This window comes from Sabethes cyaneus, chromosome 1 (assembly GCF_943734655.1).
Source record: "Sabethes cyaneus chromosome 1, idSabCyanKW18_F2, whole genome shotgun sequence".
Taxonomy (NCBI): Eukaryota; Metazoa; Arthropoda; class Insecta; order Diptera; family Culicidae; genus Sabethes; species Sabethes cyaneus.
This window is the reverse complement of record NC_071353.1, coordinates 1,661,494-1,680,952: the sequence shown is the minus strand read 5'-3', so window position 1 is coordinate 1,680,952 and position 19,459 is coordinate 1,661,494. Positions and strand designations below refer to the sequence as shown.

General features: G+C 40.5%; 1 protein-coding gene across 1 annotated transcript in view; it reads left to right on the top strand.

Moving 5' to 3' along the window:
• The first annotated feature begins 591 nt into the window (after positions 1-591).
• Positions 592-19,459, top strand: part of LOC128732845 (elongation of very long chain fatty acids protein AAEL008004) — an 87,729-nt gene continuing 68,861 nt past the window's right edge. Inside the window, exon 1 of the mRNA XM_053826254.1 lies at positions 592-1,298. The gene's annotated coding sequence lies outside the window, so the exon portion shown is untranslated. The remainder of the gene's footprint in view (positions 1,299-19,459) is intronic.

Sequence of the window (19,459 nt, the reverse complement as noted above, 5' to 3'; positions counted from 1 at the left end):
ACCTACAGTGTGCGCTGAAATAATTTGCGTCTCCTTTGCGAAGCAACTGTGATGATAAACTGTTATTTTCCGGTAGCGCATACTGTTCTCGCACTGCCCGTGCCCGCGAGGATTTCGGAGTTCGAGAGAAGTTTGAATGACCAAACTGGTGAGAAGGATCGATTAAACGAAGTCCAAAGAGCACCCAATTGAGGGAGACGGGTGAGGTGGGTGGTACGAACTTCGAAGTTCAAACAGCCATATCAGTGGGTCTGGCCGGGTGCGGATTACCATCGAGACGAGGGTGCGGATGCGGTGGAGCGCTGACGCAGAGAATTCAACAACTCGTTTTATCGGCTTCGTTTCTGCTGCTGATGAGGACGCGGTTGCTGGGGTTGGATGTGGCTGTGGCGGATGCTACACGCGCTCGGGAGAACGAGAGAATCAACTGAGTCCGTGCGAGAGGGAGAGCAACTGCTACTGGCCGTTGTGCGCGAACGAGAAAGAATCAGCTAAGAGTGGGGGAATTGTGTAAAACCGTGCAAAAATCTATTGGAAGCTTCAGTTACATCCATAGGTTTACTTAAGATCGGTTCGGTTCCTGAAACCCTCTTCCTCTGAACATAGAAACGAAGAGTTGTTCTAGCAGTTCACTTTTGTCCCTCGTCTGCTAGAAAGGATATCGAAGGACGCGTTTTTTTATCCGCGAAAGTTGACTAGGCGTGAGTGGTGCTTAGTGAGAGAGCGAAAATAAAAGAAAGTTAAGAATTAACCGTGTAAACCGGAAGTTTGTTCAGTCACCCCCGTGTCCAGTAGCGGGAAGAACACTGTCCTCCAGCCTGCTGTCACTGGAAGTGTGAACTACTAAGTGCGTGTGTGTGCACGCGCCTTTCTTTGGGAATTTTTAAGAGCAAGGCTGAGCAGCATTTGTTGATAGTGTGATCTTTTACCCTTTTTCGGTCGTTCTCCCCATTGTACGGTAGCAGAGAAAAAGGAAGTTTTCAGTCGAAGAATCAACAATATTGTTTGCTAGTTACGGTGTCAGTACGAAATTCGCAGTGAATTCTTTGGAACAAAAGAAATCAACTAGAGATCGAATTTCCTCTCGAAAAGTTTTTATTCCGATTACGGAAGTGGAAGTGGACTGGAAGCAAAGAGTGAGAACAGCAATCAGGGTGTGCTCCTTTATTAGCGAGCACGCGTGTGTGTGCATGTGTGTGTACCTTCGAAGGATAACAATTACATAACATTTCTGAAGGTACAACCCAGCATCCGCTACCAGAATCGGAACCTCAGAAGAAACGGAGACACTCTAACAGGTAGGCATACAAGTGTCCCTTCTCTCAGTTCAGGGTCAGCACCGGCAAAGCACCGACCTATTGACAAATACGAGCACTTGTTTTGTTGTTATTTTTATGCAACCCGTTAATTAAATCACTTCCAGTGCTCGATTATGTGCATCTCGCGGTTTGATGAGCTTCTTTCTTGCTTCACTTGCACTTGAATTTTGTTTTAATTCACTTTTCGCCTCGGTGGTGCAATTCGCGTTTCTTTCCCACGTCTATTCGCTTTAGCAAACGCGAGGGGAGTGGAAAGGGGGCCTACACGGATAGTGGTTCGGCGCGCGTGCTTTAGACTACGGATGGAGAGGGGAACTGTTCATACCGCACCACCACCCCCCGGTGCTGCTGCCCTGACCATTTTCGGTTTTCCATTGAAACGGTGGCATTGGACCGGGTGTTTACTCAGCGCATTGCAAGATAATAACAATTTCGGTTTGTTTGCTGTTGGAGTGGAATCGGCACCACAGATTTCAGTATTCGGGAAGGCTGCCGGGTAATTGGATTCATGCGCTGAGCTGTCATAATGTGTTCGGTAAATAATGATCATGCTGTCATGCGTTAGTTTGGCGCTGCTAGCGGGTCAACAGTCGCCAAGCGAAATGGTAGGAATGATAGCAAAAACTTTTGTGCTTTTAAACATGATTTATAAAACTTTACAGCCTGCTTGAAACTATTCTGATTCTCTGGGAAGAGTTTTTGAATAAAATGATGCCTTCGTGCAAGTAGTTCGGAGTCAAAATTAGAGTATTTTTATAGTCAAAGTTCTATAGTTCCCAAACAAGCAAAGATAGAGGTATACTACATTCAGCAATTTTGTGTATTTTTACTATTTGTACAAGTTTGTAAAACAGGAAAAAGTCAAACAACAACTGCAAAAACGGCTAAAATAGAAAAACTGATTTTAACGATTTTTCGTTTATGAGAAATAGGATTTTTCTATCTTTGGTGAAGAGATAGAAGGTTACTGGCTTCAACAAAATTTCTTGTAATGATATGTTGACAAAATCGGAATATTATTGTGTGTTAAGACTTTTTTACTTTGCAAGTTTAAAAAAATAGTTTACCTGCAGTTGCAATTTATTTACATTTCACATACATTGAGGATAACCAATCAAAAATGTACTTAAGAATGTGGAAAACGTAGTTTTTCGACTTCTTTTAGAAACCGTGGAACGTTTTGTACAGATAATAGTTTTTATGAGAGTTTTGCTGAGAAAATTTGCTTTCATTGATGAAAATTGTTCAGAGCAATTGCAAAAGGGTTAGAATACTCTTAGCTGCTTTCACATTCTGCTCGCGGTTTTTAAAGTTTTATTGCAATCTAGTCAAGTCGTTCCAAAGCGCAACATAATCGACCCGATCGCCTGAATTTTGCAAAAATATGTAACGCATTAATTTGCAATCCTCAGCTCACATTGTGGAGGGAAAACGAAATAAAACTAACCAGATGAATTGACGATGGGCGTTTTGAAAGAACCAATGGTGTTATATAGAAATGTGATAACGGCGACTGTTAAACAAAAGGAAAATGTACGATCATCACCGGAGTGATTCGCGATTAGGGCGCAACTAACAAAATGTAAACATGGAGGAATATCACTGTGATAATTTGCAAGTACATTTTCAAGTCGTAATTCAAATAAAAGTGACCAAATTTGAGTCTAAAGACATAAATTGGTGTAGAATACAGTAATCTTATAATTTCACAGCAATACTGCAATAAATCTGTGCATTCAAGATCAAAATCTAAGTCTTCTTGTTGAACCCCTTGAAATAAGCCTCAACGCATTTTGACAATGAGATTCGCCCAGCCCTGTTTTGCCTTGCTTGGATTTTTTTATTTAGTTTCGCCTGTTTACATGCGCCTGTGTTTTGAAAACAACGCAGTTTCGCTCTTTAGTATCGCCTGTAGAAATGAAAAGGGGCTAAACTGCAAATTGTCTTTTGTTTTGATTAAACACTTCTATCGCCCATCACTAAAAACTTATTTTAAATAATTCTATCGACTAAAACAGAAGAAAGGATTCTTGCCGTGGATATTATCAGTCTTTTTAAGGCTGATGGTGCAATAAAACGATTTGTTTACATTTTGCTAGTTGCGCCGTAATCGCGAATCACTCCGGATCTTTTTTACGATGAACCTTTTAAGAAATGAAATGTATTAACGTGATTCTCCAGCAATTTTAATTGTTTCTACATAATATACATCTACTTCATAATATATATAACATCAATAATATTAATAGATTTTTACCATAAAGAACCAAAAGGTACACATTTTTAGAAAATACTCAACGAAGCTTATTCGATCTTTTCCATTTTTGTTCAATGCGGTACCAAATTTTCAAAAGGGCGTTACTGCAAAAATGTAAACAAACCTAGTGAGACTGTTTCATTCCTCGCCGAAAAAAATCAACCAAACCCAAACACGAACCTAGTGAGAGTTATATTCTGTAGGACTTCCCGTGGGTTAAGAAACCCTCACTCGGTTCTCCGCACCTCCAAGATACCGTATGCATTCCATTCGACAATGTTCGCAGCAGATTTATCTGTTAGGCGGGCGCTTTTTAAGTAGAAGCACCAGGACTAAAACTACATACCTAATCGGTTTCAAACAATTTTTCAATAGATTGGTTTAAAAGGCAACAAAATATCCTGGCAAGACTTTGTTTAGAAAAACCCAGTGATTTGCTGCAAAGTTTGTTATATTTCCACATAAGCAGCATAAATGCTTACACTAACTCCTATAATCAGAAAAGTGTCAGATGTAATTAAGATTCGCATAAGTTTACCTTATCACATTATTCATTCACATTGTGTTATTGTAGGGGGAAAAATATTAAAGATAATCCACATCTCAAGAAATAAAATTCAGAATTGAAATCGGACGTGGGCAAAACACCGAACGTAGCTTATACGGTCGTTACCATTTCCTAAAACGACGCAACCAAGTTCATCTCCTTTTCGTACATGCAAACAAGCATGAAGGGCGGCTAGCAATTTATCGGTGGCGTTGAATTTGTAATATTTCTAGAACCAGTTGAAACTTTACCCGTTTAACACATTTTCGAGTTAACCGATATCGACCAACGCGCTGGCAAGACTGTCAACTGCATACAATTGAGTGAAGCCGAAATGTTTGGTTCAATGGTCCAAGTTGAAAGCTCTCCTTTCAGTAAATTTCGCTAAAGCCCTATTTATGCGGAAACATCTAATAAACTGATGTTAAGTAATAAAAAAGTGTATTTCGATTGTCTGAAATATTTTGAGTGACACAAGGCATGGCTGGATTATAGATACGCATTTTTAGGCAGAGAAATAATAATAATAAATAATTGATCAGGAGCAGGATCGGTTTGAAGCTGGGTGTCATACGTAGTTCGCTTCACAGTTCACAGTATGAATGGTTCTTGAAAATCAATCTGCGCTTGCAGCGATGCGATGTTCGGTGGTGGCTTCAGGAAACAATTTACCTAACAGTCCATTGATATCGGCATCCACCGTAAAAGAGTATTCTCAAGTTTGCAAAAACGCGCATGGAAGCGCTTGATATTTATTTCAGTTGGCCGTGTGAGCAAATGAAATAGATAAGGAAATACGAAAACCTAACGCTAGCAAAAAGACACACGTCCAGCATATATCCGAGGATCTGTTACAAAGCTAGCACACGCAATCCCGAGTGTTACTGAAGTGTTAAAAACCAGCTTCTGAAAGACAACACCGAAATGGATTGTGGTTGCTTTTTTGAGCGTGCAGTTTATTTCATCTGGCATGGCAGCAACTCAAATAAACTTTGTGGCATTTTTAAATGCGGCATGCAGTATGGTTCAGCTGAGGAACGTGCTGCTCGAGCCAGAGATGCTGATGGTTCAGCTTTGAAACATACCGGTTTGGAATGCTTGAGAACTGACAAAACGCGAGTTCAATAATTTGGCAAAAATTCATGCGTGAAAAGCTGGCCTTTTAGCAGCTTTCAATACAGTTCCCCCACAATTATGGACCATTTAAGTTAAAGTATGATTTTAAAACAATCAATTGTAGCGCATACTATTGTTTAAAAGCAGTTTATAAATGTTTTTAGTTACAGAAATATGTAATCTTTCAGTTGATTCAGTTATTAAACCCATTTAGTGCAAGTTTTCCACGGAAATTAAGCTTAAATTATCACTGATCAAATACACAATTATGGATCACTTTTGGAAGCGGTCACAATTATGAAACAATTTTCATCATATTATGGATCAAAATAAAAATACACTTTTTGCAGCGAATTCACTCAATGAACTTTATTCAAATCATGTAATAACATAAACATAACATGTTTCAAATCGTATGAAAGACTTTGTGTGGCTTTTGGTCTGTCTTTAGATGCCTGCCGTCCTTCTTCGAAGATACCTACCGATCAGCTTTTGGGAGTGCTTTTCGCGATTTCATGACTGATTTTTTGTCCTGGAAAGAGAATCTTGGGTTCACCAGCTGCGTTGGCTCCGAAAAGACTAGCATAGGATGAAGTTTTCTTTTTTCCGAATTGTTATTAACGATGTAGATACAGTGAATCTAGGAAGAGTTAATTGATGCAAGACCTTGATTCGCTGCTATGATGCGACTCTGTATGAAACAGTGCAAAGGCGACCGAAAAAATGAAGAATAAACGTAGAAGGAAATCGCGCGTATGTGACCGAAAGCTCGAAGAACCAGTAAATACAAACTCGCTAAAAAGTTAAGGGAAAAATTAACGTTTTAGATTGTTGCATGAGAGCTAACACTCGCTTAACTTTTGCGATGAACCGTTGCATATGTACCATCATAGCGTTTTACGGCCTTACTTAGCTCTTCTGTCCTGCGTAATTCAGAAACAGCATTTTCCAAAAACTCCGCTCTGTGCAGCTTTCGATTCTGCTTAATAAATGTTTGTAATGGATGCTAAACTGTTTGAATTTGTAAAAATTACATTGGAATCAAAGTGATCCATAATTGTGGAAAATTACCTTGTTTTGGTCCCTATTATGGATCACTTTGAAAATTACTTATTTTTACAGGAAAATCATTGGCAACCGCCAACATTTCACTGAATCGTAAAGAACTTAGCTTTATCTTTATGTACGAGTTATTTTTTGTTCGAAAATTGGTGATTATGTCACATAGCAACCTTATGAATGAGGAACGTACTGCTTATGCTGATTGAAAAAACGACAGACATTTTGATAGATTCTCGATAACAACTTTGTACGCTCATTGAAAAAGCATTAATGTCGGGATTTAAAGGATGTTTTATGTGTTAAAAGTTAGTTAATAGGGTATATTTTATTGCAAAAATGCTTCATACCTTCAAACAGTTTGTTTAACTGAGTTATTTAACTTGAAACACAAGAGTGATCCATAATTGTGGGTGATCCATAATTGTGGAGGGAGTGTACCTACAGTATCGGATGAAAAAGTATCGTTATTCGATAATATCGCTTGGAAAAATATCGATGCCGGATACCCGATATATCGAATGAAAATATCAATACCTCCGGTATCGATAAAATATCGCACATCCGGTACAGTCCAGTTTTACGTCCAATTTGAAGTAAAACTTCAAGCGCAAATTATTCCAAATTTACGTTCAATATCATTTTTATTTTCAGTCCAATAGGAAGCACAGATTCAAGCCTAAATTAAAGTTCAATTTCATATCCAATTTCGAGTCGATTTCAAACCCAATTTCAAACTCTATTTGAGTCCAATTCCAAGCCAATTTTCAAATTTGATTTTAAGTCTAATTTCAATAGACCAATCTTGTGTGTTTGTCTTGACCTTTATAATGTGGTCAGGCATTTATTTATTTGTTTTATTATGGTAGTTTTTACAATCGACAGAGGGAACGGTAAAAGGAAGTAATGAAAAAAGGTACTTTTAGTATCCAAACATAGTGAGATAAGACGTGAAGAAGACGTAAAAAGAACGGAAAATTAGGTAAGGAACGATCGTTGAAGCTACACTTATTAAGTATCTGTACCATTCCTCTTTACCCAAACCGGGGGATCCGCTGATTGAACCGGGGTATAATGGGAGCCAATCAGCCAATTACCGGATTCGAAATGAAATTCTGCTCTGAGACCCTATGGATCGCTGATATTGGTAAAACTCTGACCCACATCGGACTGGACTGGGTCCATTAGTGATTATAGTTTCAATATTTCAGTAAGAACCTTCGACAACCAGGCTTGATTTGCCGGGTTGTGTTTTTATCTGTCAAGGATATGTATCATTGTGTAAGGAAGCTTAGCTGGCTTTTTGGCCAAAGGGTACATGGGAATACCAAGGTTAGATTTAAAGCAATTAAATACATTTTTCTTAGCCGGTTAAACTGTTATTTTATTTCTCTCCAGATGTTTGATAAAAGAAAAACTCAAATTCTATAATCAAAACTCAAGAACAACACCGTGTTTGACAACATAAACAAACCTGCCCGTTTTTTCGAGCTAGGTTAAGTACCTAATAATTTAAAATTTAAGCGGAAATGAATTTGACCATTTTTTATTGATAATTTACCAATATGAGAAGTTTTCCATTGTGACAAGAAAACATTTCTCAATCAACTTTGACACCAACGGTAACAGTCCAAGTAGGCCATGAATTCATGCACCAATCATACAGTCTAAATCTTAACTTCAATCACATTTCGAGATCAAGTTGAAATCATATAAAAAAGTAATTTTGTAATGCGGAATTGGGTTTGTTAAAAAAAAAACAACACTCAAACTAAAAATACAACATTGTTGCAAGCGGTCGATTGCCGACAAACGATTGTGTCTTTGAAACCAGTTATTCGACCGGCAGTTTAACTCACCAATTCGTGGTCAAAGCGTGGTCAGTCACTATGAGGCAATAAGCCAAACGTCTTTCACCTCCAGTTGATAGTGCTTGGCACATTTGGATGGTTAGCCAATGGTTTTGAAATAGTTTCGCACAAAATCTAGATAGTGTTAGGCACGTCGGCAGCCAGCGGCACAAAGCGCTCACGCGTACTGAGTGACTGGGAGATGGTCCGTGAGCAATATTTAAACGACGGAGAAAGAGCGTGAGAAGGAACGAACTAAACGGAATGAGTAGCATCATATAAATTTGCATATTAGGGACTCTCGCACAATGCAAACGCACACGTCTACTCACACAACGACGAAGCGGCCTAGCAAAACTGTAAGGTGAGTGGTAACCAGTGGACCGGTTGCGAGAGGTAAATTGTGGTTCAACATGCCATTGACTAAAAGACATTCCAGCGCGTGACAGATGAGTTTTAATAATAAAAAAAAATCATTGATTCAGTAAAAGCTCCCACCAGTATGCTCACATGTGTGATGATGAGCACTGCACGCATTTGGTTGACCCAGTGAGTGAAATTAAGCGAAACCACCGTCAATGGGATGGAAGCCAATGCAAACGCACAGGCAGTGAATGTAGTTCTACCACTTCTTTCTGCTTCCTTCCCAGTGAAATATTTAATCAAGTATGTATTTCAGAGGAATGTAATGAAATTAAATATGCATGACGAAAGTAGAATAAAAGTGCGACTACCGAACGTGCAATTTTAATTCGAACGAACCGCACATGCCATCGGGATGAGGGTGCCAGTATACGTAGTAAGTTGATGGTACGGTGATAGACGTTGTGCTCTTTGAGTTCACTTTGAGAAGAACTTTGTAGTAAAAACTATGTAGAATTGTAAATTCAGTATGAACTTTATTGTGCCTGTATGTGGAATGCGAAATTCTATAAACTGGAAATGCTCGAAACTAGAATGGTACAAATATCAGTGGTTTCCCGTATTTGGTAAACTCATTTTGAAAGACAAAAAAAGAAAAACATTTGATTGAGTATCGTTTCTCATCTCGTGCTGTAGGAATCTCCGAAGATAGACTCGTTTGTAAACACTCGATGGATATTCTGAAAGGAATTTTATTTATCACTTTATCCTGGTATTCCCAGAATGTGGCCATAAAACTGGCTATAGCCAGACGGACACTACCAAACAAAGAATCCGAACGGAATGGATTAATTCTTCATCTTGAGCTTCGTTGTCAATCACATTCGAACCCTTTTCACCCTGTTCATTGCCAAATAAACTGGATTTCAATCTACTACAAATTCTAATTCAGTTACTATGGAAGTCGAAAATCTCATTAAGGAATTTTTCAATAATTTATACAAATTCAAGACACAGGGGTAGATTTTCTAAACGTTCATCGTTTCTGATTTTTTTATTTTATGTGCCAAAAAGGGTTAATCAACCGTCCCGTGTTGAAATGGAATCGACATTAAATGGTCGTAAAAACTTTTGATAAGGCATTACCCGAGAGCGTCGTCATTTTGAAGGTGATATTGAAAACGATTGTCAGCTTCACGAAACCGGTTAATTGAAGGATCCAATTTGTATCATGTATCATGGCTGGAGCGTTTTGAGGGGCCAGTAGCATTTTTATACCAGCGAAGCAAACTAAATGAATAAGAATATGTTTAATATTTGACTGAGCGACGCGATGTTCAAATCATCTGAGATTTTATCCCAGACTCTGCAGTTTACACTGATGGAGTATCAACGAAGCGCAAAATAAACGGTTTATTCGCAAAAAAGTAAAAAAAAAACTTAAAAATGGTCAACTCTAGGTGATAATTGACTTAGCACATTTGGACGCTAGACGCAATCGTGCTTGAAAAAAAAAGAAAACCTCAATCTGCAACATTAGGTAGGCAATTCTGGTCCATAATACCGAATCAGAAACTGGTTTTACTGCTATTGGATCAGACTGCTCGACTGCGGCAGACTAACGCATGTCCAACACAAATTCCACTCAGATCAATCGTCGTACACTACATAATCGATTGTACCTCCTTCCATCTGACGTACGGACAAACCGAGGGTTTCGAAAGGTACGTCCACTCCCTCGCCGAAAATGACATAATCGTCTTCAAACAGAGAGCTAAACGCTTTTTGGGGTCAAACCTGCGGGCAATCGAGAAAGCACGCGTTAGCCGAACGAAGAACCGGTTCAAATCTCACGCCTCACGTCAGTCGGGTCAGGGCCGAACACACCTGCACGTATGTAAATTCAATTACTGTACGGTCAGCCAGCCAGCCATCGGTTAGCGCTACTGTCGGATGTGAGCCGCACCCGGAAACGAAACCTTGAGCTTCCGTAATAACGGCAACTTACGCACAGAAATTGTCGCAAATTGCATCGAAGGCGAACCAGCATCCCGCTAAGTCGCTACGGATAAGAAAGAAAAAAAAATCAAAACTGCGAAGTACAGCTGTAGAGTTCCTTAATCTTGAAATTACCGTTCATGGCGAACCAATTAGATGCACGCTAAAAAAGGAAGCAGAATGAGCTAATTACGCGATCGCCGTTACTGTTATTGCTACCGGATTGTGGCTAGTCAGCAATTCTAATCGGCAATGGCTACCACAGAAGTCAATTGCAGTGTCAAGTTCAAATGAAACCGTACAATGTACCTAGGTAGGAAGCGAATGAGGTGATTGCTGTAGTATTGAAAATTATCGAAACAAAAAAAAGTATTTTCAGTAGCATTGCATTTTACCTAACTTGTTCTCCAAATTAAACTGAGTGAAGACTGTGATTCTTGAAAATGTTGGCATTCATTGGCCTCTTCGCGGCAATCCCAGTACATAATAAGAAAACCCATTCCCATGTAAAAATTCAGAAAATTCTGAGGCCCGTTGAACCGTGATGTACAATAAAAAAATTGCCTTTAAACGTTATTATTATGATAGAATAGCGAGTTTCGGTTTGAAAAGCCTTAATCACCGATAGTATCCTGCAATAATTTGCCGTAAAAGAATGGAAACCAAAAAATCGAAACACAGGAGTGATTTCGCATCTTTTCAAAAACATTACATTAATCTCCGCAGCGACATGATTCTGACGCGAGGATGTCACTCAACCTTTTTTTCGTAATTAAAGTTGGAATTTCCCAGTAAATGAGCGAGAGGGTGAAAAAACATCATGCAACAAATAAGATTAATTTTGCAGATTTGCTTTCCGTGTGTCAATCACATTCGGTTCCCATATGCCGAGGATCTCGCTGTGAACCACAAAAAAAGAACATCAAATACCATCCAATATTATTTACATTTGCGTTTGCCGTTTTCAGATATCTGCTTTATTCCAATATATGTAAATGATCAACAGAAGGATATTCAAGAAAAAAAGATTCAAATTAGTTTTTTAGCGATCATGTGCCATTTTTACCTTTGCTATTTATTTTGCCACGAGCCACCCCGGCTCTATGCTGCTGAAGGAGAAGAAGATTTATTTTGCTTTGATTTTTTTAATCACTACTGATTGACTACGGCACATGTCCGATCGATAGTTTTTTGCCGTTGTTTTAGGAACTTGAAACGTCCGAGCTGGAACACATCCTTTGGACTAAGTTATCCGGAGTAGTGTCCTGTCCGCTCAATGCCATCATGTTGCTTCTCGCGCCCGCGAAACGAGGGCGTATGAAGAAAGCATGTTCTGCAGTTTCCTCAACATCCACGCATTCGGGACACGCGGGGGACTCCGCATGCCCAAACTTGTGCAGATACTGTCTTAAACAACCATGTCCTGACAGAATCTGTGTCAGATGGAAGTTGGCTTCGCCGTGGCGCCTGTTAACCCACCCAGGTAGCTCCGGGATAAGTCGATGTGTGCACCGACCTTTTGTGGACTTTTTGTGGACCTGGTTTGGTTCTAAAGATCGGTATGATGTTTTCATATAAGTCATGTTAGAGAAATTGGAGATTTTCCATATGAGTTTTCTGGAAGGATTGGTTTACGTGTTTTGCGCATCACTGTGAATACCATCGAAATAGTTACGTTACCTAAAATCTGAATTTTATACATACGAATTTTAACATGAAGAAGTTTTAAAAGAACGAGAGCGCGAAGTGAATGAAAAGTGAGTAAAGAGCAGTGTGTAATGAGAAGTGAAAAATGAAAGGAAAACAAACAACAAGTTTGCCCATAATGAAAGAAAAACTGTGCCAAAAATTATTTTACAAATCCTTTGCTTTCCTCGGAAGAATTTTTCCATGTAAACTACCTCAACGGAGTGAAACATTTTGCTCGGTGACCTTGAGAATATGCATTCTGAAGTGCTCCGGTAGAAAAATAAAGATCAACGCTTATTATAGCCAAAACAAAGCAGAGTAAAAGACAAAACGCTCTTCACTTAATTCGGACAATGTAATCTCCGTGAGAATAAATGTAAACAGATTGATGGACATGCTGCTGGCAGCTACAGAGGCGACAAGGCACTCAAATTCCGCTAAATTTTGAATCAAAACGGAGAGTACCATCACAAACAAAGGTAACTCTCCGTTTTGATTCAAAATTTAGCGGTTTTTGAGTGCCTTGTCGCGTCTGTAATTTATAGTTTTTGTATAACTTGCAACTAAAAACACTGACGTGCCGTTCTGATTCAAACTTCGAACACTTGCCTGAAGCTTTCTTTAAAGTAAAAGGTTCGAAAACATTTTTATTCTATCCCCATAAATAGTTCAATAGCGTGACAATTTATTTATTTTCGTGGAAAAATTTAAAAAATGAGGACAAAATGTTATGTTGCAATGAAAAATACTAAAAAATTACAGGTAGGTTTTGATTCAAACTTCGAACACTTTACTGCTGATTTCTTATAAGGAGTCCTACAGTACGCTGTCATACCTCACCGGATAGAGGACATTCTAAAGGCCCAGACACAATGCATACGGATTTTGCTACGTTGCGGAAATTTGACAGAAAACCCATGGAAAAACTGTCCAATTATCGCAACGTAGTAAAATCCGTATGCATTGTGTTTGGGCCTTAACGAATACGTTGGTGTACAATAAGCATAATATTTTATCATATTAGCGATACTAACGAGCATTTTATTCTGAAGTATTCGAAGTTTGAGACTGTTCTAAGTTTGAATCAGATTGGTATCTGTCGGATTGAAAGTTGATCCTTGGCATAAAGACACAGAACCATCCGTTTCTGAACGAATGATTGAATGATCAGGTTAAATTGAATGATCCTGAACAAAGGGTTTGGAGAAGAAGCTGGGCAGGCTTGGGTTTGCTTGTGGACCTTGGAGCTCGTATACCACCGCTTTCTTGCGGAGGTTTATATCGAGCACTAAAGCACTGCAGGATCTCCCTCGCAGCTCTAGATCGTTATCTAGAACCAATTCTGACTTGCTCGAGCTCTAAAACATTAGGTTCGATTCCTAATCAAGTCCAAATAATTTTCGGGTTGGAAACGTTTTGGACGAGCCTTGGACAATTACTGAAATTTTGATATTTGTTTGAAAGTTTGATATGTTTGTATTAGAAGCCAGCTCGTTATTTGCTTTTACCACCTGGTCTTAAGTAGATAAACCGTCCCGCCCAAACCGTTGTAGGGGTATGAGGTGGGACCATCATCATCATTATTCTCACACAACGACCAAGTGCTTTTGTTGTCTGTTCAACCGTTTGCTCTGCCTCCGAATGATGCATGTATACTGTTCTTTCTTACACCACCAGCCATCTTACGCAGAAAGCGCACAACTAGCAGAGCTAATCTTTTCTTCAAACACTGGAGGCTGGAGAGACTATTTGCTCCATTTGCCAAAGAGAACATCAAGCAGGGAATTATATGGATTGTATGAGTATATGGAAACGGTTTGTCCCGTGCCCGGGCCCTTGGGAGGAACAAAACTGACGCCTCGTGCCTTGTCAGAGAAGCTAACATCCAACAGAGAGAGAGAGAGAGAGAGAGAGAGAGATAGTAGATTGATTCGTCTTCTGCGCTTTGCCAGTAAAACGCAGAGAACTTGAGCTATTTTCAGAGCATGACAGAAGCCTGTTCATGATAGATCTCAACGCTGGTTTTCGTCTTCTATAAACACAGACAATTGCTCAAGAACCATCTAGTTAGTGGTGACAGAATCCGGAAGAGAAGTCCGGAGAGTATTTTCTGGCCCCGCTGATCAGTATAATCACCTGTTCCGGTTATTTGCCTTCTCCCTTCAACATGGTACAGTGCCCTAGTAAGCGTTCTAGCATAATTGTAGATCTCACACTGCAGTCTGCCCATACCAGTGGTTTGTTGTTTTTCAGTCTACCTATCGCTGGATCTCGCGGAGGTCGACGGCTGGTAGCCAACAATCTGCTACAGTTCTAAGTCCACTACTGCAATTCAGGTGCTATCCACATGCATCGGCCTACAGCACACAGCCTCTGAGGGTTTAGTTAACCTTTTTGAGTTAAACTTCCGTGTATCATTGGCGCACACTGCTCTTCAGTTCCTCACGATCGCGGTACCTAAAGGTTGTGCGGATCGCTTCAAGCAACTAAGCTCCGGCTGCTAGATTTTTCCGTAGCTACTTGGTATTAGGCCACGCGACTCGGCACTGTTGCTTCCAACAGACAATTGTTGGTCGTTAGGAAGTGATTCGAGTCGATTTACGCACCTCGGTAGGTAAACAGATTGACAAAATGAAACGTCGTTAGGCATATGGACGTAAGGCGCAAATGGAACATCATCCCAAATAGCTCGAATGTGAGTCCAAGTGGTATCAACTCCTTTATTTCGTACATTTAACTACTCACTATCTACTTCGCCCATGCTGCAGCGTGTTCATTCGGTCTCGCATCAATTCGACCTGTTGCCCATTAAACTTTGATGAAAAATTACTTCCATAGCATCTGACATCTGTATGTTTAGCGTACTATGCCTAGCGATACCCGTTTCCGATCGACAGCTCTTCACCGAAATCGTAAGCATCAGAAGCGATAGGCATAAGAAGCTATAAAGCACTATGCTGTTTGGCCACTTGTAGAAGCGCCCTAAAACATGCTGTACATGTCTGGGGGCGCGACGAAATCCATATGACAATCTTTTATCATTGGCGGAACTAGCGCTCATTCCTAGGGGGCTATAGCCCCGGAATATTTTTCGACCGTTTTATTGATCGGCCAAGTCAATTCTTCTAGGGGGGGCTAAGCCCTCCCCTACTTCCGTCAATGTCTTTTATAAGGCTAAAAAATGGTATTTACGGGGTCTTCCCCTGAAAACCGCTGAGAATCGCGGCTAACACGTTGACAGACGAACAACGTCACGTGTAGTACCTTGCAAGTCGGAAGGGCCTGCATAGTGTCGTCATCCTGCCAGTCAAAACAAGTTAGATTTAAAACTTCTCGGCCGGTGGTTATCACAGTGGACGGAAGAAGAGGGACAATTTGTGTTTAAAACCCAACCAGATGCGTCGCTATCTTAATAAGTGAGGTTTGCAGTCTCCTTTTGTCCAGCACCTCTATGGTTCAAAGGTACACGTACCAGCGAACCACATGTCCTGGCGGGTGTTGTGGGTTCGAATCCGGCTATAATCTCACATTATAGCTTGGTTCGACCAATGCACCTTCCAGCATTGGACAAAAGGTAAGAATCAAAACGACTACTTATTAAGCGTAGCTACCAATACCCCCCCCCCCCCCCGCCCCTTCCTCACCTTTCCGCTCTTTCCCATCCTTCACCAAAAAATTTTCATTTCTTTCCCCTACCGTCCCTTCATCAATTGCAGAACCACCGTTTAAAAAAATTTTAATAGAATTGAATTCAAAGGTAATTTTTTATGTTTGTTTTAGATTCGCATCAGTTAAACATGGTTAGAAATTTACGACTAAGAAACGTAAATAAAAAATAACATAGTTTGTTTTTATCTGGCTCCCGTAAAGGGTCGATAAGTGTATTCAAATTATAGCTGTAAGGTTGCATTCCAATCTGGTCCATAAATCGAGCGATTTGTCTGTCATCGAATTCGTGACGGATCAACTGATTTGCGCTGGGGCTGGGGCGTAGCACGATGAAACACACTGCATAGTATCACTCGCGGATCGAGGAACACTAATGTATCATCGTCAAGATTCCTACCGCGCCAGGGTACGTGACCTGCACGCACAATCGATGTGGGCTTTTTGTCGTGTGGAGTCTACCGAGCGATTTGTTCTAGGATGAGTTCTCCCGACCTAAGACCTAAGAATTCGTCACGAGACTCTATCGGAATCGGCCCGTCGGTATTTCCAAGATCCCGTAACTTTTGCAAACGACGTTCAGAATACTTATGTCGGTAGAAAAGGTGACGACGATGGCAGAAGAACCGGTACTGAATACGCAATCAGAGACAACTTTCTGAGTAATGCTAGATTCTGCAGCGTATCCGGTTCAGTAGTTTTCTAGTATTGACTAAGCCCGAGTGATTGAGCCGGTTGTTAATCAGTACCGTAAACATGAAAACTGCTATGAAAGAGAGTTAAAGAAAGACGGTGGCTGTTCCAAGGGGGATTTAGAATAAATTTTTTGTTGGTTGAGTAGTTCCCAGCCTTGTCTACCGGATTGCCATTCCTGCGGTGGTTGGCATAATTGCCGTTACCATGCTAATGACTCTATTTCAAATTGCTTTTTTAATTGCGACCATATTTACCTTGTTGGCTTGTTGAGATGCTTTGCATTTTATGCCATAATGTGCAAAAAGGTTTATGCGACGCATTATGCTACCATAAGTACCACCTACCAACTCACCAACTAACGCAGGGCGCTACTGATGGCTTTGAAGTAACTGGCATAAAAACCGCCCGGCTCGGTAGTAAACTACCGATCGAAAGTGGGCAGTAAACGATTGTAAAGGTACTTGCCTGCGATTCGGCAGTTTCAAGCGGCGTTGCAAATATGAAATGAGGTCCTATTCGACCGTGTGAGAAAGACTCTGTACGCTAATGGAGAGATTCCCGCGGTTGATTAGCCATATGTTGAACATTATTCCGAACAAAGTGCGAAATTATTCTTAATTTGCAATGTTTACTTTGCAAGAGGTGATATTTTGACACTTTCATTGTTAAGTTCTAAATTAGAAACATTTTATATATTTCTTCTGCTACGTATTGCGTATGTCTAGTGTATCCTAACAATAATGACCGACCGAGCCGATTTCAATATACTTTGTTATAATATACAAATTATGCAGACTTCCGGGTCGAATTGCCAATTTACGCAAGAGTTTACTTTCCATATTATTTACGTTAATTTCATGCTCACGAAGCATGCAATAAAAACAACAGTTCAACATTTAACCATCAATCAGCTTACAGTCACAGTCGTACTCATATTTTTTTCGTTCTTCCTAGTTTTGTTCCTCATAAAACTGAATCATTTCTGATCAACCTTCTCGGTGCTGCAACTCGGTTGACATTTCAAATCGCGTAAAATTTAGCATAACATTTAGACTCAATTTCCAGTAAAAATGATATCCGAAAACTTGACTTCGAATAACGGTGAAACTTTTTTTCCTAAGCTTCTACCATTTTGCCTCGTGCCGGTACAGCAAAATCCGACAGGATTACCTTGAGCGCACAACTAGCCGTCAGCAACGGTGATTTTGCTCCGCCTCGGCGTCGCTTTAGCCGGGATGCTTTGAACTCACAACAACCATTCGTTCGTCGTTAGCATTAATGCCCGGCTGCCGATTGTCGACTGTCACGATCATCATATGCCACCATATAACAGCAGTAGTGTAGCGATATGTTTACCAACCAGGCGGAAGTGAACTCCTAGACGTTCACATTACACATGCTCGCACAGGTTGCTTCCTTAATCCACCACCGCTGAAGGTCGGATCCGCTAAGTGGAACAACCATCGAAGTTAGAATGTTGCCGGTTGTCGCTACTTATTTTAAAATTAATCTATAATCAGTGGACTAGCGGGCTGACAAATCAGTTTGCGGCCCGGTGGCTCATGATACGTAGGTAAACAGTGTTTATGAAACTGCTTTTAAACGTAAAATAAATTCTTATTTACTATAACGCTATCCTTGTTCAGCTTAAGCTGAAACAAATTACATGGTCAAGTAGGACAATGAGTATAATACAATTACATCTTTTGACAGTTTTGTTAAATTGATCAACATTTCCCCAAAGGAAAGCTAAGTCTGCGGACGCACTTTCGTTTATAATACCTTATCCCTATCATGCACCACGTACCCATACAGGGTTCAAGTACATTGTCTCGCTCCGAATACATCGAAAGCGCCCACTTTGCCACCCTTTCGCGAAACCTTGACAATCGCTGGATAGCCAATAAAAAAAAAAGGTTTCTACATTGTAACATGACTGGCTGTACTGGCACGTCAAAGTTTATTAATGTAATGTTTTTTATCGACATCAATTAATCGAAACAATCGTACCATCACAGCTGAACCGAACCGTGCCAGCCGGCAGTAACCCTAACCTTAGACGTGGCAAACGATTTAACTTTCACAGCTACAGCAAAGGCTCAATGCCAAGGTTTTTCTGGAAACCGGAGCAAACATCGAGATCAGGGATAAGCGTTAGCCATCCTAGTAGCAGGCTCTGGTTTTCACCGACAGAAGATGCCTTCATTTCAGATTTGTCCACTTTCCAATGCTAGATATTTCATGAACATCCATTGCTCTGTGGCCATCGACTGCATTGTGATGTGCTTTAGTGGAGGCCGCAGCGAAATGTTTGAGGACCTCTCGCGATCATCTCTGCGGTGAATAAGTGCCCGGCCAACTACGATGGTGCCTACTGCGATACGATACCGTATGAGAACATGGTGGCAAGTTCATTACTAAAAGTACTGTACCGGGCAAACATGACAAGTACATGCATTGAACAAATTCAAGCAGGCCAAGAGGCACGGTAAGCAATTTGAGTGCCGTTTCATTGTACTGCATTGAGCTTGCAATCACGTGTTTCTATTCGTATTATAGCCGGTTGGGGGGTGCTCGTGGTAGCTGCAGTAAAACTACCAAAAATGCTCAACGGGGTGTTTGACCATCACGACGCCGCTGGCCCCTGCCGCAAGTCATCAGGATCGTTGTGTGCTAAGTTTGGCAACCGATCGACATTGACTTTAACCAATTTGCAACCCCGAAATTCGAAGACTCGCTCGATTTACATAAGTTCGTCATTTCTTTGCGAAAACAGAATAATGCGTTGGCAGACTCAACGGTGAATTTGAATTAATCACGTTTCTCGTGACGAACTTAAAATTGGAATTTACCATAGAACCCCTAAAGAGCATTTTAATGAAACACGGTGACGGTGCTT